Source organism: Typopeltis vanoorti, chromosome 17 (genome assembly GCF_054136105.1).
Source record: "Typopeltis vanoorti isolate ZY-2024b chromosome 17, IOZ_Tvanoo_1.0, whole genome shotgun sequence".
NCBI lineage: Eukaryota > Metazoa > Arthropoda > Arachnida > Uropygi > Thelyphonidae > Typopeltis > Typopeltis vanoorti.
In genome coordinates, this window is record NC_143565.1 from 66,922,563 (window position 1) to 66,945,398 (window position 22,836).

The following is a 22,836-nucleotide window of genomic DNA, read 5'->3' on the forward strand; positions in this document are numbered from 1 at the left end:
TGAAAAAGTGGCCAAGATGATAACACACAATCCTGACAAACCACATAAAAAGTTAGCATCCCTTATCCATTCACCTAAAGACCAGCTGCAAACTTTCCTACTATGGCCAGGTTCAGATAGCTAATGTAGGCAGAAACAGATTCAAGGAAAATCCTCTCAAATTTAAATTTGCTTTAGTGATGCAAGATTCATTTCTACCAGTGGATCTTGTGGGATATATACCTGTGTCTTCTATACCTGTGTAGCCATAGTGGAAATTGATGTAGTCTTGATGTTTTGACATCCTGAAGCTGACTGTCCTGCCTGTTTGTTGTGATGAGAAAGGCTGCAGCTGGTCTTTCAATGAACTGATAAAGGATACCAACTTTTTTTGCGATTTGTAAGTAGTCAAACACTTGTACTGTTTTAGGATATTGATCACATTTTGAGAGGTGCCATGGATAATATGAGATGTGACAGATTTATTGTAGTCTATTTGTGGAGTGGTAACAGGGATGTTAGCATTATTTTTTTGGGTGGTAGTATCCCATATATCAGTGCCACCTCAGAAAAGGTGGCCAAGATGCTAAAATAACATCTTGTGACCTACAAACCACACAAAAAAGTTAGCATCCCTTATCCACTCACCTACAGACCAGCTGCAACCTCTGGATTTACCTGAGATCTACCAGTCACCCTGCAACTGCAACATTTCCTACTATGACTAGACAGGCAGGTCAGACAACATTAGAATATCAGAGCACCAAAATAGACTACATCCATTTCTATCACGATGGCCATGTTTAGAAGAAAATTTCTTGAATACCAAGACCGCAAGAATCCATTGGAAGAAAGCCACCTTATGCTACCAAACCAAATTTAAATTCAATAGGTTTTTCTCAAACCTGCTTCTGTCCTCACTAATTATCCCAACCTCAACTAGTATGATTGCATCAAACTGCCTCTCATTTGAGCTTTCTTCTGCAGACAAGCAGCCAAACAGCACACACTCAATCTAACCCAATAGGTAGCATTATTTAGGACTATAGGCCTTTCCTGTACTTCTCCTGTCCAGTCCCTGTTATTGATGTGCCTGTATGTGCATATTACTAATGTATTATTTCCTGGATGATGCCAATTTATCTTTGGTAAAATATTGAAAATAATAATCTGAAGGAATAAAATTCTGAAGAAGGAGTGTATTCTGAAGGAATATGCCAGGGAGTTGAAATCTGCCTTGACATATTTTTTAATATGAGTTTTGCAATGGGTGTAGAGTTCCAAAGGAGTGGAAGGAGGGCAAGATTGTACCGCTTCATAAGGGAGGTGATAGAACTCGGGCATCAAATGATGAGAACCAGGATCCAGAATTGGGTTGACAACAATGGTATTATCTTTGATGGACAGCATGGATTTGCTAAAGGGAGGTCATGTTTTAGTAATCAACTTACTTATTACAAAAAGGTGATGGCTTCCTTGAACAGAGGAGAGGGATACATAGTGGTATACTTATATTTCGCAAAAGGTTTTGATAGATTACCACATGATAAGTTGATAGCCAAACTAGAGCAGATGGAGTTGGATATTAGATTAGTGCATTGGACCAGAGACTGGCTATCTGATAGGTATCAGTAAGTTGTGTATGGGGGAGCAATATCCAGGAAGAGGAAAGTCACTACTGGTGTGCCTCAGGGATCTGTTTTAGGGCCATTGCTGTTTAACCTGTAAGTTAATGATATTGGCAAAGATTTGGATGGGGATATTCAGTTGTTTGCAGATGACGAAAAGTTGGGACAAACTATGAAGAGTAGAAAAAATGTGGCCTTACAAGAAGACTTCAATAAATTGAGTGAATGGGCACAGAAATGGAGATATATGAGTTCAATGTTGCAATATGTAAAGCTTTAAAATTTGGGAAACAAAGATGGGATGTAGAATTTATGCTTGGTGGGAATATATTGTGGGAAGTGGAAGAAATAAGGGATCATGGAGTGGTAGTGAATAATAATCTGAAATTTAGAGGACACATTGCCAAAATTGTGAGGACAACACAAAGAATTCTGGGAATGATGCAGAGGACACAGACTTGTAGAAGTAAGGAGATTCTTGTTCCATTGTATAATGGAACAAGAATCCACGAGTTGCCTCAGTCCTGACTAAGGACTGAGGCAACTGCAAACTTTGTTTGCTTACACTTGGATAAAGGATTAAACTAAATTTATTATAGTCTAACCAAGTGGAAAGAAACTTCCAACATCTTTCTCTAAATCCAGAGTAATTTAATAATAAGGTGAGACACCTTTTGGCAACTCATATAGGTAAATATGACTTCTCCATTACTTCCACCTTAGTATCACCATCTCTGGCTCCCACTGACGAGACCTCAATAAAGGTCGAAACCAGTCTGGGTAGTGGCCCTTCCCTTAATACATTGCATTATACATATCTGCAAGGAGATGTGCTTTGCATTATGGGAGATACTAAGATAAGTGATGAGAGCTTAGTCCAACTTTACTACGAGTTGCCTCAGTCCTGAAGATGTTTCAGGTGCAAACTTTGTTTGCTTATACATGGATAAAGGATTAAACTAAATTTATTATAGTCTAACCAAGTGGAAAAAACTTCCAACTTCTATGTCTTTGACTCCATGGGGATCTTCATATAATAATAATAATAACAGATGATATAATAATATTATTATTATTATATCATCTGTGTTGTTAATTTTCTTAAAACACGAGTAATAATCAATGCATAAGCTTCCACAATTACTGTCATTCATGGAGATTCACTAACATGCAGGTTGAGCAAGTTGAAATTGAAACTTTAGAGACAATTCAACAGGCTGGATTTTCAAAAACACTGCGAGAATAATAAAGTCATCCCCATCTATGTAAAATTCAAACACCACTTTTACTCTAGCAAGGCACTCAACATTTATAAATGTGTCAGCTTCGTCCTCCTAAGGAGAACACACTCATGCTACAAAGGCTTTGTTTGCTGATGTTAATAAGTTTATTGGAGCTCTCTGCCATGCTGAATGCCGATTCCTGGACAGTCCTCTTAGATTCACGTCTGAACACATAAGAGACTTTGAAAAAATGAAGACAGCATAAATCAGGTTGACATCCTATACAATTACCACAAGCCATCAAGTAGTTTGGCAACAAACAAAAATGCCTTATATTGATCACAACTATTTTACAAGAAAGTTCAAGATAGCCTCACAAATGCTGCAGATCCACACACAATGTAACAAAAATCAAGACTTAATCGTAGACTAAGTTTTGTCAGCTTTCATTAAAAATCTAACTGCCATGGACCTAGGATATCACACAAGCTGCTACAGAACGTGACAGCAGCAACTAGCATTGTTCCAACACATATACAGTAATTCATTTAGCATTTTTATCCTGGTTACTTATTTACATGCACCAACTGTGAAGTTTTGATAACATCTAATTAATTGTTTCTAGTTTCTTTTTGTATGATGATGTAAATCTGATGACTTACAAAATTTATATTTGTTTAGCTTTATTAAATTTGTTTATTTATCTAAAAACATGTGGTCTAAATACTGGAAGCTGTCTACAGAATCCTCTTAGATGCCTCCAATGCATCAGCTGAAGAGGAATTCCAAAAAGTAAAGTCAACACATCAAAAAAGTTTTCCAAGCTAGTTAAAAATGCAAGAAAGCATTCCAGACCACACCAAAACATCATAGTAAACCTGTCCTCTGCTGCCTTGGAACAGCTGCCATGAAGAAAGTGAGTTGCAGCCAGAACTTCAGCACTGCTCCTAGGAAAATGCCAAACAAAAAGTTCATGATAAAAAGTGCATGGAACTAAAACATTCCTGCCACTGAGGGCAACAACATTAGGCTACATGAAGTGAACATGTTGTCACAGGCAAACCTCCCAAAAGTAACCTGGCCAACAGAAAATTTAAAACATTACTCAGGCTAAAAAATAAAATAAAAAAAATAATCAAGAAAGCAGATAAGGGCAGTGTTATTGTAGTTCTCAATCACTAAAAAATGGCCACCCTTCTAAGAGACTAGTTCACCTACCACCACTAAACTCTGATCCCACCAACACAAGGATCAAAACTATCCACAAATTTCTTAAAAAAAGATCATCTGGTTAATGGAATTTGCCAACAAATTAAAACTCTATAATTCCAGTTTCCCTCAAGATATATGGACTTCTGAAAATTCATAAAGAAAATTTACCACTACACCCAATGGTAGTTGGCATACACCTACAAACTAGCTAAAAATTTAGTCAAAGTGGTTTCTCATATTACTGGCAACAGTTCTCAACATAAAAATAAATAAATAATAATAATAATAAAAAAAAATTAAGGCCACTACAAGTGCAGTATACAAGACATGGTCAATTCTGATGTTTGCTCATTATTCTGACATGTTCCACTTCTAAAGATGACACCTCTGAGTGCTTGGATTAGTCCAAGCAGAATTTACTTCCAATATTTCAGCCCTATTTCAGTTCACCATGGACCTTGAGTTATTTTGTTTCACAAGGAAAATAATTCTACAAGCAAATGGAGGGTACAGCCATGGTCTCCTGTTTCTCTCCCCTAGCAAACTTCTTTATGGCAACATTTGAAAAGAATGCTTTTAATTCTGCTTGCCCTCACACTTACTATCTGGGGCTATATAAACAATGTGTTTGCTATTTGGCCACATGGTCTAAACACCTTAAACACTTTTCTTTCCCATTTGAACAGCCAACATCCAATCATAAACTTCACTAAGGAAACAAAGTAACAACAGTTTGTCTTTCCTAAATAACTTGGTTTGAAGATAACCAGGCAGATTCTTGGCCTTCATCTATAGCAACCCCCCCCTCCACACACACACACACACAGGTAAATACATCCACCAACAGTGTCACAGTACGACCTGCCCCAACACTCACATAATAAAAATCCTATCCTAGTCCACAGGGCAAAACTGATTTGCGCAGATAACACCACACTCACTACTAACTCGATCACATACAAAATGCCTTTTTAGCATCCCCTTTCCCACCACTGCCTCCAAGAATAGACTACAACAAATCTCTCACCACCCCCATAAATTTGTGGCACCTCTGAAAAGGTCGGCAAGAAAACCACACAAAAAGTTAGCATTGCTATTTGCTCACCTAAAGACCACATACAATCTCTAGATTTATCTGGAATCAACCAGGTATCCTGCACCTGCAACCTTTCTTACTATCACCAGACAGGCAAGAGAGCCAAAATTACATCAGAGTACCAAAACTATATTCATTTCCACCACTATGCTTGGGTTTAGCAGATTGTGCCTTGATCATTACCAGCAACAAAACCCCCTTCTCCAGGTGCTTTGTTGATTGGTTGTGTATAGTGGCTGCTGACTTCATTTGTATATTTTTTGAGTGGTGGGGGTAGCATTGCATGGCTTGTCTTTATTGCATTACTGTACACAATGCAGTATGTACAATGCACTATTCGGGGCAATAAATTTTTACTTCTAGGTCTCGGAAATGGATTACCTATAATCCTACTGAATACGAAATTAATGTAACATCATTTTTTCCAGAAGGAATTAGTGATGTTAAATGAGCGCCGGCTGTATAATACTACCACTACAGTCATTCACTCACATGTTCCCATTCAAGAACAGGGGCGATTTCCAGGTCAGTGATTCAATCTCTCAATATAACTAAGTTCAATTTTTCAAACAATCACCTTCAAAACAATCTTAGAAGATAGGTGAAACATGCCAAAAATCAATGGCTCATTGTTGCTTCAAATGTTAATACTCAAACAGTTTACTTGAGTTTTTTAAAATTTGTATTTAACATATTCCTTACTTACCACTCTGAAGACACTTATCTACTGTGGTGAAAGTAGTACATATTTTTTGCATGATTATTATAATTTCAGCTAATAAATTCATTCATTTTATCACTACTGAACTCAGTCATAAAATTCCATTGTCAAAACAGGAAACATACCTTGACAGGGAAATGATACACCAAGGTTGGAAAAATACAAATGTAAACAAAAACTTCTTTAAACCATCTTGCATTTTCTAAGCAATGTATCAACAATGAAATTATTCAAAGGATTTTAGAAATCAAACACTTTTAATCAACCTCTCATCAATATGAGGTCAGACAGACATGAGCATTTGTGACATAGCCTATCATGATGCACCATGACTGCAGCAGCTGAAACTAAGTGAACCACGGTGATGCCATGTTGCATTTTATCTTGTAACATGGTTGCAAGATCGTGGTTGATCCTGCCAGTCTAAGAGTGAGGAAAAACCACAAATGGTTCATTAGATCATACCTTTTTACTTGGATAACTGTAGTAATTCTAGAGCTAATACATGCATTAGGACTCCAACCTTTTTGGGGATAAGCGCTTTTATTCAACCAAGACAAAACTGATTTCAGTCAAAACTCCCAGTGATTCTGAATAGCTTTGAGCAGGTTGCACAGCCTCATACTAGCAACACATCTTTCAAGTGTATGCCTTATTAATCATTGAGGGTGTGTGTGGTAGGCTATGCACCTATCATGGTCATAATGGAGAATCAGGGTTCCATTCCAGAGAGGAAGACTGAAAAATGACTACACATCCAATGAAGGCAGCAGGCACGTTAATTACCAATCCACCACACAGAAAGTGACAAAAAATAACAATACGGACTCTATTGAGACCTCATGATTAAAATTAATTAATAATTATTAGGATAAATTATTATAATGGATTTATCCATTAACAAGGATTTACTGGAGGGCACGAGTGCAGAATAGTACACTCACATTTATGGTAGAACAACAAATAGAGCATAAAACTTCTTAATGGTGCCCAGAAGTTTGAAATGTGGCTAAATCAATTGCTCTCTCTCTTTCTTGCAGATGACTTTCTACATGCACTTTTGCAGGTGATATCTGAAACAGGCTTTCATCATTCCTCCAATTTTTGGTAAATCGACAAAACTTCTGCTGTGGGCATGGATGTTTTTGATTGTCTGTGGAAATGCTAGTGGTGGTGGTCAGCAGTAGATGATGTTGGTGTAGTTGTGCTCAGTTGTGGATGAGTGGTGGAGACAGAGTTGTAGAGCAGGTGCCCTCCCTCGATGAGTCGTTGGACTCCCTGGAGGTGTCTTGTAATAATAATAATAATAATAAAGAACACTAGCATTAGCTGCCTAACATCCATTTACAGTTCAAATGCAAAGGGACCACAACCTGCTTCAACTACTCTATCTACATGTGTTCTTTCTCTGGAAGATCCATTCCTTATGAAGTACTAACCCAATAATTTGGATTACAACATCCAGCTGATCCAAAAGAATATCAACAGATTCCTCCCTTTTCATACTTTCCCCCTACCAAAAACACATACACAACGCTAATCTGCTATAGGTTCTGAAACCACACGTGTGAGAATTGCTCTTAAAAAAAAAAAAAAAAAAAAAAAAAAAAAAAAAAAAAAAAAGTATTATTATTACACTCTCCATGGAGTCGACAGACTCAACGTGGGAGGTTAGTTCAACTGACAACATATTTATCATATAGAATCTTAAAGTCCTTAACACTCCTTGCATTAACACACATTCTGGCAATACATTCCATTCACTGACAATTCTCCATGTAAAAAATCTACTCCTCACACTTCACACTTTTACATAACTTCCAGGAATGACCTCTGGTTCTTCCCCTCTCACCTTCTACTCTTTTTATAATCCCCTCTGGATTAATCGGATAAAATCCTTTCACTAACTTAAACGTCTCTATCATATCACCTCTCTTCTTCCTATCCAGCACACTCTGCAATCCACATCCATTCCAAACTCCTGATATTGTCTCTCCAATGTCTCCAAATCACATTGAAAACCAGGTGACCAGATATGAGCACAATAGTCCAAGTGTGGTCTGACAGTGCCTTATACAGTTGCACAACCACTTCCTTATCCTTGCATGTTAGAGTACTTCTTATCACAGCAGCACTACGATGTGCAATCTTTGCAACACTAGCAATATGCCCTCTAAACTTCAGTCTACTGTACACAGCCTTATATTTCTGCACTCCAAAATGCAGCACCTTGCACTTATATTAAAACTTGATATGATATTGAAACTACAACCCACTCTTTTGTACAAGTAAAAAGTCTATTCAAATCTTCCTGAAGGGATTCAGCATCAGCAGTGCTACTTATAATTCTTCTCAACTTTGCATCAGCAAATAACTGAAGATCTGCAGTCACTCCATATGATATATCGTTTACAAACAAGTTAAACAGCAGGGGCCCAAGAACAGAATCCTGTGCATGCCACTTACCCTTCTTTTTTTGAGACACTGCTCAATCATATGTAACCTGCTGGTATCGTTCAGAGAGCCAATCTCTGATTCATCTAACCAATATACTGACTATTACCATCCTCTGCAGCTTGTACACCAACTTATCATGTGGTAATCAATCAAACACTTTTGCAAAGTCTAAGAATAACACTGTATGTGATTCTCCCTTATCTAACACACTTTCACCTTATGGTAAAATGCAAGTAAATTACTGAAACAGGACTTACCCTTTACAAATCCATGCTGACCATTATAAAGAATGCCATGTCCATCAATCCAATTTTGTATTCCATTCCTTACCAATTTCTCCAACACCTTGACCACAACTGCAGTTATACAGACTAGCCTATAGTTGGAGACTTCTGTCTTAGAACCATGCTTGTGGAGTGGTACTATTTTGCTTTCTTTCAACTCCTTAAGACCCCTACCTACTGCAAGACTTTCATTAAATAACGAGGTCAAGGGCATAACCAACTGTGGTGCACATTCCTTGAGCATATGTGGTGATATGTCATCCATTCCTGCAGCCTTATTCACATCTAACTCAACCAACACCTGATACACCTCTGTTTCTTTCAATTCCAATTCTCCTAATACTTGCCTCTCTTCAGGGCCGCTCCTAGGAATTTTAAAGCCCCATGCAGTAGCATATTTTGCGGTCCCTTCCCCTTTATTTTTTGTATAGCTTATGCCAATATTGCTACCGCGTGCAAATGCATGTCTTGCGCCGTCGAAGCCAGCCCTGCCTCTCTTCTATATATTGCACAGGATCATTTGCACCAGTATGATATATGCCGATAAAGTGCTCGTTCAATAATTCCACTATATCCTTTGCAGCTGTCTGCTGCCATGACTATCTGCCAATGTTAGTATTCCATAATTATTCTTCCTCTTGCTTGCCATGTAGCAGAAAAATTCCCTTGAGTTAACCTTAACCTGACCAGCCAATCTCCTCTCATAGTGCACCTTTTCTTTCTTTACCATGCTCGTCACCTTTCTAGCCTTCACCTTAAACTCTTCATGGATCCGATCACCTCCAACTGTCTTGTACCTCCTCCATAATATTTTCTTTTCCAGCACAGCCTGCTTGATTTTGCTGTTCATACATTTCACTCCCACTCTAATAACTCGCTTAACCCTCTGTATGCTGTCATACATTGCTTTTGTCAGATACTGCCTTGTGACGTTGAATGGATTTTAATGGTATAGATGCAAACACAGATTGATAAGAAAATAACTATTAATTGACTTAATTGCTAATATTTAACTGGTATTCTATCCAGCATCTTCAGGGCACACAAACAAAGTTTGCTACAGTAGCAAGACAACCACAATCCGGTGTAACAGGACCAGTATGAGCAATTGTAATAACATGCAACACAAAGACTAAAGTCCTAATTAGGACTTTAGTCTTTAGACCTAAAAAAAAAAAAAAACATGAGAGAGAAAGCAAATATTAATTTGGTCTTAGGATGACCGTCTCCCAAATCTTGGGTAGATTTATACAGCCGTACTTGTTGAGGTTTGGAGATGTTTCAAGGCTTCTGTTGATTCCAGGAACAACCTCCATGACTTGTAAAAGCTTCTGTGCAGCACCTTTTTTTTTTCAATTGATCCTGTGTGTGAGGGTATTCAAAGCTCAGTATGCTAGACACGACTTGTCATAGCAAAAGTGCCAGATATATTTTTTGTGTTCACTGAGGTTGATGTCCGGTGTTCTTCCTGTCTGTCCATAGTAGGCTTGATGACATGAAAAAGGTGCTTCATAGACTCCTGGATGTGATAAAGGAGGGAATCTGTCCTTAGGTGAATGGATGAGAGCTGCCAATTTCACATAAGGTTTAAAACTGCCACCATCCCATACATTAAGGGCACATCTGAAAAGATATCTAGAGTGCTTAACAAACACCACCTACACACTGTAGTGTGTAGGTGGTGTTTGTTAAGCACTCTAGATATCTTATGTGCCTTTAATGTATTCGGGATGGTGGCAGTTTTGTTGTAGTCTTCTGTAGTAGACAGTGAGGGGGGGGGATTTCTGGGGAGTATTCAGTATTTTATCTATCTTATGCGAATTATAGCCATTGGTCAGGAAGGTGTGACATAGGTGAGAAAGTTCAGCAGCGAGAGCAATGTCATTGGAACAAATTGCTCTAGCTCTATGGGTTAGTGATTTTAGAATATTATATTGTTGAGATGGGTGATGGTGTAGTGTTTGTGTAAATATCTCCACGTATATGTGGGTTTTCTATAAATCGAGAATGATAAGAACCTTCTGGAAGACGTGTGATTGGTGTGTCCAGGAAGGGCAGACACTCATTGGCTTCTAGTTCCATTGTAAAGTGAATTTTTGGGTGCTGGCTATTTAGATGCACTAAAAATGTATTCAATGTGGCCAAATAGCAAACACATCAACAACACAGACTAGGTTTGAGAGTGGCTATTGATATAGTTCGCCCACCAATTAGAGGTCCCTCGACACTTCTGCGCATCTCAGAAAAAGGAGAACCCATTCCGATGATAGGGTAATCAGTCCGTATTGTGGGAGGAGTTGCTTATTATTACTGGTCGGAAAATTAACTTCTCTTTTATGATTATTGTAGTTAACTATGTTGCTTGTATAACAGTTGGAAAATTTTACCTATAAAGCACGTAATTTCGCATGTTGGCGACCAATTCGGACGTCCTTCATTTCTTTCTCCCCTTCAGCATGAATCGACTATTCTTGGAAAGACACGAAGCAGGGACCTACAAATGGTGGGCGAACTATAGCTAGCTTTTCCAGATGTTCTATATAATAATCATAAAAGAAGTTGGCTAAGGGGAGAGAAAGGGGGATCCATAAATGTCCCATCTAATTGTTTTAATTTTGGTGGTTGTTTCGCTACTGTAACGAACTTTGTTTGTGTGCTCTGAAGATGCTGGAGAGAACCAGCGAAATATCAGCAATTAAGTCAATAAATAGTTATTTATTTTCTTATCAATCTGTGTTCGCATCTATATCGTTAAAATCCAATCAACATGTACGACGAACACATAAGCCTTTCCACACAGTACTGCCTTGTGATTTTCCATGGTTACGGTTATATCAGGCATTATCATGGATAAAGCCTGGTATAACAACCAACAATGAAGAGATTATCTTCGGATTGGTCCAAGATGAATAAGTGATGTGAAATACAAACAAATGACCACCCATGATCAAGCAGGACAAAAATGAATATACCTTTGGAAAATATTTTTTGAAGTTGTAAAAATAATCAATGTTAAACAATGCTCAGTGTGAAGTGAAGACTCATATAAGTTTTTTACTTGGGTGTATTATACGTTAAAGATATCAAGAAATTTTATACTTAGTTTTAATCCTTTTCCCAAGTAAGCAAAACATATTCACATCTGAGCATATATATATATATATATATATATATACACATGTGATCACACACAAAAGGCCACAAGAACTATACCACATTATTGCCATGTGTGGGCAAGAGGAAATTAAGAAAGGAAGAATCAGTTCACATTTTGTCTGAACAGTTGAAGGTTGTATTCTTTGGAGAAGGCAAAGTAGGGAAGACTGTTCCAAAGAACAGAAGTAAATGGAATGAAAGAAAAGTCAATGAAGTTAGTTTCAAGATGCACTGTAAAAGATGTTGGTTAGGAGTGACTAATGATTTTGAAAGAAAGTGGAGGAATGATTAGTAGCCAATTCAGCAGACTGTCTATGAAAGTATCAGTGGAAGAGGCACAAAGCAGAAAATGGAAATTCTGTGAGACGGATCTGTAATTGGCTGGATTACCCTCTTCTGGATAGAATTTAGCAATTTTATAAAGAACTTTGGTGCACCACCCCAAACATCGGAGCAATATTCCATGGTCAGGCAGATTTAGAATTTGTATAGTCAGCAGGTGTGAAAGTGTGAAGTGGTGTCTTGTGCAAAAAAGTACACCAACTTTTCTGGCTGCTACAGAAGCTATAGTTGAAATGTGTTTGTGCCAAAAGATAGAGATTGGAGGTGTAGATCAGTCCAAGAAGGGAAAATTGATCATGTTTGGATATCTAAGTATCACTGATGGTAAGGAGAAGTTATGCGATCTTAAAACATTTAGAGGTGGTCAACAAAAGTAACATCAGGAATCTATGCTGTTAGGATAAATAGTTAGAACAATGTGCACAGCCTTATAAAAAGGACAAAGCAACAATATAATTCAGATTTATAAAGTGTAGAGAAGTACTTATCATGCAGTAGAGAGTATTTTTCAAATACCAGAAGGAAAAGACCACAACAAGCAGGCATTTTTCCAGAATAGTAGAAAAGTGAAAAGTAGATCATTTGTATGGGGAGTAAAGAGAGTAACTATGAAATCAGAGGAAATGTTCTGACTAGAGACTTAATGTGATGATGATGATAATCATAATCTGGTATCTGTGTTAACAAGATCAGGGGACAGTATGAAAATTAGGTTTTGGTTTCACAAGTATCAAGCCATTTTCAAGTTTATTTTAGTCACCATTCATATATTAAAACTATGTAAATTGCATTTTAAATAGGGATGCTTAAGGTTCAAAGCTGTATAACTGAGAAGAAACCTCCACATAGCCTTTAAAGGAATGCGGAGAACCGACCAGGGCATCTGACCTAATGTCCAATGCTCACCTTCTCGTGGTACACCCTGTTGGGTATCTACATGGATACTGAACGAACGAGGACGGGCTGGCAATTTGGGATTTAGCCGACCAAACTGTACTCTTATTGGCTTAAACCGAAATACAAAATGATGGTACAACATGACAAAATTTCATGCTGGCTGGGGCGTCACCCGGTTAAACAAGGCCCCCCGTTGTTTTTGCCAGGAAACCAGGGCGAACAGCGAAAAGTCAGCTACTGGAACAAATCTGAAAACACACCCCAACTCAACATCACCAGAGTTAAAGATCGGTACTATCAACATAAGAAGGCTGAATGGCAAAGAAATGGAGCTAGATGAGGAATTAGATAAGTACCAGATCGACATAATAGGGGTGACTGAAACAAAAAAGACAAAAACTGGTGAGATCTTTCTGAACAATAAATACAAAATGTTATATTCAGGAAATGACAATCAAGGAAAAGAAGGATTAGCTATAGTATACAACACTAAATACAAGGCTAATCTTCTTGAATGGCAGGCAGTCTCAAGTAGAGTGATGTGGGCAAATATCAGAATGGGGAATTGGACAATGAGACTTATTTGTGCCTATGGTCCCACAGAAGGTTCTACTAAGGCAGAAGTGGAAGAATTTTTTGAGGTTTTAGAAAAAGCAACTGACACAATGAAAGAAGAAAAGTTGGTCCTTGTTGGGGATCTAAATAGCAGAGTAGGAAATGACTGTCAGACATACAAAAATATTTTGGGAAAATTTGGAGAAAAGAGCAAAGCTAATAATAATGGCAAATACCTGTTGTATTCCTACTCAGGACATGGATTGGTTATTACTAACACCATGTTCCAACATAAAAATGTGCACAAATTCACATGGAGAGAAGAATGTTATTGACTATGTTATTGTTGATAGTGATGTTTTCCTACTGGTGCAGGACACCAGAGTGTACAGAGAATTTGAAATTGGAAGTTATCACTATCTTGAGCAGGATAAAATTGAATTTCATATTGAAAAGAATAACATGTATGAAAGTTTTAAAGCGAATAAAAGTTGAGCAGCTCTCAGATGTGAACTGTAGACTAAAATACACAAAGATTATTGAAGAAAAAATGAAAGAGTTTGAGAACAGGAACCAAACCTTGGAGATTCAGTGGCAAGCCTTGAAGAAAATCCTGATTGATTCAGCCAGAGGTATGTGGTGAGGTTGTCTGCAAGGATAGAAAAATCAGAACTCCATGGTGGACACAAAAAGTTAAAGAGGCAGTGAAGGAAAAGAAGAAAGCATATCAAAAGTTGTTGGCAAATAAGTCAGCTTGTCCTCTTAGAGAATATAGAGACAAATGTAGGAAATCTAAACACAATGTAAAACTGGCTAAACAAAAGTCATGGGAGGACTTTGGCAAGAACACAAAAAATAAATATCAAGAAGGTGGCAAAATATTCTGGAGGTTGTTGAAGAAGCTTAGAAATGGAGAAAAGGTGCTATAAAAGGAGTTAGAGATGATAAAGGTGACATTAAAACAGGAGAAAAAGATATCACTGAAGTATGGAGTAATTATTACTTCAAAAAATTGCTAAATGAAACAAGCAGTGATAGCACAGTGGTAAAAAACAATTAACAGGCATACAGTCAGGAATACATATCCATACTTGAAATAGAAAAAGCCATCAAAAGCTTTAAATGTGGAAAGGCAGCAGGAGTAGATTATATTCAACCAGAAATGCTGAAGTATGGTGGTATAAAAGACTTACAGTTGCTGCACTGCATAGGTCAAAAGGCCTGGACAGAGGGACGAATTCCCGATGATGGGAGTAGAGCTCGCATAGTACCCATATATAAAAAAGGAAGAAAGAAAAGGTTGGTGAAGAACAAGCTGGATTCAGGCCAAATAGAAACTGTCAAGATCAGATCTTCACTTTACAACAAATAGTGGAGAAATCATGGGAATATAACAAAGATCTCTATTTGAGTTTTGTAGATCTGGAAAAGGCATATGACAAGTTGCCAAGAGAGAAGCTATTCAATACGCTACAGTTATTGTCAATGGGGAATTATATCAAGCAATACTTAGTCTCTATTTGAGTTGCAAGTCACCAGTTAGAATTGAAGCAAGTACAGGAAGATGGGTTAATGTTAAATCTGGTGTGAGACAAGGATGTATCTTATCCCCTCTGTTATTCATTATCTATATGGATCACATTATGAAGGAAAGTGGTATTAAACATGATATCAAAATTGCAGATGTTAATGTCAGCTCTTTGCCTTATGTGGACAATGTTATGCTTCTAAATAAATCCTCTACAAGTCTGCAAGATTCCCTGACTAAATTGAATAACCGTTGTAATAGATATGGTATGAAGGTCAGCAATAAAAAGACAAAGACAATGAAAATAGGTAGAATTGTTGAAAATGTCAACTGTGTTGTGAACGGAAACAAGTAAAACATTTCAGCTACTTAGGCACGATTTTTACTAAAGATGGTAAATTAAATATGGAAATAGACAACAGCAGCAACAAAGCTGGTATGGTAGGAAGTCAACTGAATAAATTCATATAGAATAAGAGAGAAATTAGTCAGAACACTAAATTAGCTGTACACAAGACAGTGTTCAAACCAGTTTTAACTTATGGATCTGAGAGCTGGGTCAGAAGTAAAACGCTTAATCAAAGACTAGAGACCACAGATATGAGAGTCCTGAGAAAGATTAGAGGCATGAACAGATGGCATCAATGGCAATATCATATTAAAAACGAGGATATTAGGAAAGAACTTGACATTGTCAGCATCCAGGAATGCATTAGCAGAGCTAATCTCGGGTGGTATGGTCACTTAAACAGAATGAGCGAGGAAAGATTAGCAAAACAAGTGTTCTTTGCCAGGTTGGCAGGAAAACAACCCAGAGGAAGACTATGGTATAGGTAGAGTGATACGGTATAAAGTGCCTTAGACGATAGAAATATAAGATCTGATAATGTTGGAGTCTTGACAAGTAACAGACTGATTTAGAGGAAAATTGTAGATAAGAAGTTAGTAATGATGTAAATTTTTCATGTAGTGCTATCATATCTTGTACACCCCTTGAGGGTACATGGCAGGAATTTGATGATGATGATGGGTATTAACATTTTACAATGTTGAAATACTTCATTTTGATAAACTCTGCCTCATAAACAGTGACCTGATGCCAATCTCAGATACTTAGTTTCTCTCTTTTTTTTTTTAATTGAAAAAGAGCCTCTATAGCTCATTTGGTTTTAACAGAGCCCTTTTATTGAAAAGACCTGGGTATGAAGCACAGGTACTACACAAGAAACATTATCAGGCCTTTTCAATTAAAGGCGAGTTAGATGGTCGCATATGGAAGCAGAGGGTTCCCCCTCTTGGAAACTTAGATTTCCCCCCCCCCTCAAAAGAGGCAAACTGGAGCCATAAACACACTTATCTAAAGACAGAATACTAACTGCAAGATAGAGCCTCACAATCTTATCTTTCTGCTGCACATTATGGATCTCAGGTAAAGATCCATAATAGTGAACCTCCTGAATGGAGATGAAACTTGACAAGACAGAACCTGGGAAAAAATTTCAGAACCAAGTAGGCATTATATAATTTTTGTACCAAAACTTGTACTTTCAGCATGTAGTCTGATCCATTCTGCATTCACCAATTCACTCACACGTATTAGCACGTCTGTAGCACAATGGGAAGAACGACGGTACATTATGCCCTTTGAATGGAAAAGGCCAAGTTCAATTCTCATGGTGAAGGAGGAATATTTATATGTTTTTTTTTAATTGAAGGTGAGTCAGCCGATTTCATACGGAGGTAGCAGGATTTTTTCTCCCAGAAACTTGGGTTTTTCACCGTGCATACAAACAAATTGGATTTGAAATTACATGCAATTTACAGACAAAAAATACTTGTGGTGGTGGGCTGTAGATGGCATTGGTGTAGGTCAGTGGTTCTTAACCGGTGTTCCCCGGAACACTGGTGTTCCGCAGAAGGTGAATAGGTGTTCCGCGAGAAGTTCTGGAATTTGTCATTTTTAATTTAATTTGTCAGCACAAATTAATTTAATGGTTTAATTAATTAATAATTAATTATCAATTATTGATTAATAATAAAAAATCAGCTAAATTACCAATTAATTATTAATTTATACATTACAAAATAACCAAGGTGTTCCGTGAAAATTTCAGGATTTGTGCAGTGTTCTGTAGTCGAAAAAAGTTTGGTGTTGGTGATGATGGTAGAGGCACTTTGCCATAGTTGATGGATTAAGTGGTGAAGATGGAGAGTTGTAGAGTATGTGCCCTCCCTCTATGAGTCTTTGGACTACTTGAAGATGTCACGAAATAATAATAATGTATTAGTATCTTCTCCATCTTTTTACTTTTATGAATATGTCATTTAGATATTTTAGTAATATCTGTATTACTTCTTAGCCATTGTTAATCCTCAGTTTTTTATATTTCCTTTGTTGTTAAGTTGTTAGCCACTAAAAATTTTAAGAGCAGGTACAGTAACAATAGGAATAATTAGTATACAGACAGTAACAATAGGAATAATTAACCGTAAATGAGAACAAACTTCAACCGCAGCACTTTTAAATAAACAAGACTGTGCTTCATTAAGAACAGTGTAGTGTAGTATAGTATGTTGAAAGTTTATCTAAATCCAGAGTAATTTAATAAAAAGGTGACACACCATTTGGCAACTCCTATAGGTAGAGATGACCTTGCTAATGATTCTGCCTGGTATCTCCACGTGGGCCTGGCTCCCACTGAAGAGACCTCAATAAAGGTTGAAACTAGTCTGGGTAGTGGCCCTTCCCTTAATGCATAACATTATACATATCTGCAAGGAGATGTGTTTTGCATTATGGGAGATACTAACATCACTCCTATCTCAGTATCTCCCATAATGCTAAACACGTCTCCTTTGCAATGAGTTGCCCAGTGTTGTACCACCTTACCCCAATCCTGAAGATACTTTCAGGCGCAAACTTGGTTTGCTCACACTTGGATAAAGGATTAAACTAAATTTATTATAGTATAGTATGTGTTGGGGGTGGGGGAATCAGTGTTGGCAAGGTAAATTGAGAATGTGCATATGGGAGATTACTAAAGACCATAAGAATGCAGCTTGATACCATTTTTAGTGTGCTACAAAATGAAATCTGTTTTAACTCATTTGGATAGTAAGAGTTCACAGCAATAAGGTAACCTTTACAAGTGAGGTCACATACAGCATACAAGCTCAAAAAATTTCTGACACACACATTTCTTTATTAGTATCTACAAATTATGAGTGATCATGCCAGTGTAATTTTTATTCGTTTGTTTTTAAACTCTACTTCACATCATAGTCAATTTTATTATATGTACCCTTAAAGCATACTCAGGCTATTAAGACAGCACTAAATGATTAAGTTGACATTATCAATCTCCTATCAACAGTTATGAGATTAGTTATTAGTCACACACTAATAACGTAATAGTGTATAACTCTGTGGGAAGTTTTTTCCAACTTGGTTAGCCTATAATAAATTTAGTTTAATCCTTTATCCAAGTGTAAGCAAACAAAGTTTGCACCTGAAGTATCTTCAGGACTGAGGCAACTCATGGTAAAGGTGGACTAAGCTCTCATCACTTGTCTTAGTATCCTCCATAATGCAAAGCACACCTCCCTGCTGACATATAGAATGCCATGCATTAAGGGAAGGGTCACTTAGACCAGTTTAGACCTTTATTGAGGCCTCGACAGTGGGAGCCAGACCCAGAGGTGGTGATACTAAGGTGGAAGTAACGGAGAAGTCATTTACCTATACGAGTTGCCAAAAGGTGTCTCACCATATTATTAAATTACTCTCGATTTAAAGAAAGATGTTGGAAGTTTTTGCCCACTTGATTAGACTATAATTATTATAGCCCGCTAGGGGGGGCACCTTTAGGACTCTAGGAACAACAGTAGTTTTCTCTCTTCTGTCTTATTTGCTTTTTGAAGTGCCTGCGTGCACGTGTCATAGTTGTATGTTCCCATGAAGATGGCAATGTGACATTGTCGAAATGTAGGAGGTATTTATTAATGTTTCTTTTAATTAATATTCCAGTATACGTTGTAAATTACTTAAATAATTTAATAGTCAATATAAACTTATTTGGCTGCTGCCGCCATTACAAGCCTGGCTTATTGTTTTGCCTATTTCCAAATTTAATTCAGCGCAAGCTCTTCTCTTTCTCTAGGTGCCTTGTGCACTAAGAACTCTCCTCTCATAGTTCCAGCTGCCTTTCCACATTTCATATTTTTGATGGCTTTTTTTTTTTTTTTTTTTTTTTTTTTTTTTACCTCAAGGTACTGATATGTATTCCTGTTTGCAGTCCTCTTGAAAATTTTCTGCTACTATTCTGTCACTTCCTGTTTTGTTTAACTGTCTTTCAAAGTAATTACTCCAGACATATAGGATATCCTTATCTTTAGTTTTCATGTTACCTTTATCATCTTTGATTCCTTTATCTGGTACCCTCAACTCTATTCCTCAGTTTTTTCAATAGCCTCCAAAACATTTTGCCATCTTCCAAATTCTTACCTAAGTATTCCCATGACTTCTATTTAGCTACTTCTATGCATAGCTTAGCTGTCATATTTTTCTCTGTATATTTATTTTTATTTTGGGGGGGGGGGAATGCATCTGCTGACTTATTTGCTAGTAATTTTCTAGTTTCTTTTTCCAGACTGCTTCCTTAACATCTTGTATCTTGTGACCACCATGGTGTTATTTTTCTTGCAGACAATTTGTATTCCCTGCAATGAAGTGAAATACTTAGTCATTAACATACTTTAAAAAATAATAAACATTAGTATTCCTGAAACACTGCACCTATCTTCTCCCTATAGCATTCCTAATAAATATAAATTGATGAGGATGTACTATATTGATAACTACTGACCATTTGACACAATTTCAATAATTTGGGCCTTTCTTTTCAGATTGATGACAGTTATGAAAAAGTTCTTTTACAATAATTCTTTGTTTTGGCACTTTCTTATTTTAGGGACTTGTAGTAGTGTTTTTAAGGTGGTTATCCTTCTGATTTGTTATGCACAAACTGTTTTTATTATTATTATTTTAAATGTAAGTTTTACATATGATGTCAATGTACACAGTTTAAGAGTAAACAAGTAATATCTAACACAAAGCACCATTTTAAACCACGTCAATCAAAGTTGGTAAGCATGCATTCTGGTCTTTTTCTAACAAATTTCTTTCAATCATCTTCTTATCGCTATTTCTTCTGTTATTATCGAGTAAAGCGGATGCTATCTATGTAGAGGATAATGAAATTTAAGTAACACTAAGAATGTAAACGAACCACCAATCAAAAAATTATCCGCGGCCATCAAAATGTTGTAATGAGTAAACAAACAGAATTAAAATGTTATCATTTATATTGTTGGTGTAGATGGAACTTCATTACATTTCGAACCTTAAAATCAACTAATGAATATCATAAATCACACTACAGCAATTGAATCTAACCTACCTTTATCCTCAAGACGTTGAGATTAAGTACGCCATAACAAAACGCATACCATCAACGACAATTACTACCTAAATGATAACACTCTGCTCTATAACGAAATTGCATAGTGAAACTACACCTTCCTTTGAAAACGCAAATTGTTTCCGTTATTGAAACGTAAAGTACAAAGATTATAACTTTTTTTTCTTAAATCAATGAACAGCACTAACTTACATTACAGCACCACATATATATTACGTAAGCGATATGGTATCGAGAGTTTCTGCTTGAGAGTACTACAGTATTTCTGTAACAAGTTCATATATTCAAGAATAATTACATTGTGATCTGCAAGATCCTCATGTTGTTATTTTAGCTATTATCCCCTCAAATTCACTGATAACATGCACTTCTTATAATTCACCCCCATAATAGTATAGATATTTATGGATAATGTGTCAATATATCTTCCAAAAGAAAAGTTTATAAAATATTCACAGAAGAAATTTTATTATTATTATTATTATTATTATTATTATAAAAGTGTAACGGAAAGCAGCACAACTTACTATATATTACATAAAGCAGCATAACTTACTATAGACAATGGAACTAAGGCAAGAACTAAATTCTCTAAAACAACCATTGCCAGCAAAGATTCGTCGATTGGTAGAGCCTCTGCTACTAATGGCTCAGCAAAAAGTTAAGCAAGTTTGAACGCGGTTACTTGTTGGAAGAGAATCAATCGTTCGATGCTATTGGCACACTCTCCCTTGATGACTCTTTGGACTCTCTGGAGGTGTCACATAATAATAATAATAACATTATCATCAAATTCCTGACATGAACCCTCAACAGGATATGATAGTACTACATGAAAAATGTACATCATTACTAACTTCCTATCTACAATTTTCCTCCAAATCAGTCTGTTACCTGTTAACATTATCAGATTGTCAAAAAAAAAAAAACATTATGAACTCCTAAACCAACAACAGCATAAAAATGATCTCATAGATGGTTTTCCAGAACCTGCAGTAACTAAACATTTAATAGACACGATAATTCAACTAAGCCAGAAAACTGGCGCTCCCATTGACCCAAAAGATATCCAGTCGGAAATCTTTTGTCGACAACCTCATAAAAGCCAGAAGGATAATGGGAAAAAAAAGTAGTCAAGGATCTGAACAGACCTCACGACCATACTTCAGTCTATATGTCCGAGTACTTAACACCATATTATCAGAAACTATTCTACCATACAAGAAAAGTAAAAACAGAAAAAAAAACTACCAGTTTCTATGCATAAGAGACAGCAAAATATTCCTTAAAAAGACACAAGACATAAAGGCAATCCAAATAAAATCCGCAGAAGCTCTCAACAAGCTGCCGCATTAAAATGAACACTAATGAGTCTTAAAGAAGGGATATCATACTAACCCACATGAACGCAGACCACAACACAGATCTAATTACCTAGGAATATGACAGCTGCCACATTCTAAACTCGATAACTGAATGGAAACAAGTCGCCAAAAAAGGACCATCTATTGTCCATATCAACATCAAAAATACTGGCTAACCCTGCAAACTTATCTGAAAGATGATATATAGGCAATGTGGATATTTTAATTAACAATATTCACAAAAAACGAAGAGATAACTAATTACTAAATGCCAAACTTTCAACAACACAAACTGTAGACAAATTTAATGAGATGGCAGTATAATAAAATTTAGTAAGCATAAATTAGGAGTAATAGAATTATCCCTTTCATCGTTTCCAATCGTAGGTGACTTTGTAGCCATTACCACAAAATATTCCTGGTGAGATTTTTACAGGATAGTTCACCATTGCTTTCCTCCAACCCCTCATTTTATTCGGGCTCTATCTTGGACGTATTCAGGACTGTATTCTATGTGTCCATGGGGGACGAAAAACCGAGTTCCTGGGTGAAAAAAACCGTATGACAGCGACTAACTCGCCTTTAGTCGAAAGAGACCAGATAAATTCCACACGCCACTGACGGGAATCGAATCCGTGTCTTTCCGACCAAAGGACTTTATCCATACTGACTGAGCTATGGAAGCTGGTAATAGAATTAAACTATAAATCAGAATATTCTGGAAATATATGCATCGAATTAAAAAATATCAAGCAAGAGAACTCCATGATATTAATCGAATCTACCGACTACCCAATTTAAGCGTCGTGAAATAAATAGATGGCTTTCTACCACAGAACAAGGTGCATCAGAATACCTGACAATAATAGGTGATTTAAATATAAAAATAAAAATAAATAAAATTAGCTAACGCC

General features: G+C 36.7%; 1 protein-coding gene across 5 annotated transcripts in view; it reads right to left on the reverse strand.

The window, feature by feature from the left end:
- Topors (Topoisomerase I-interacting protein) overlaps positions 1-20,858 on the reverse strand; it is a 207,028-nt gene extending 186,170 nt beyond the window's left edge. For all 5 annotated transcript variants that reach the window (XR_016549645.1, XR_016549644.1, XM_090406798.1 and 2 more), the window contains exon 1: positions 20,538-20,858. The gene's annotated coding sequence lies outside the window, so the exon portion shown is untranslated. The remainder of the gene's footprint in view (positions 1-20,537) is intronic.
- Between the last annotated feature and the right edge of the window lie 1,978 nt (positions 20,859-22,836).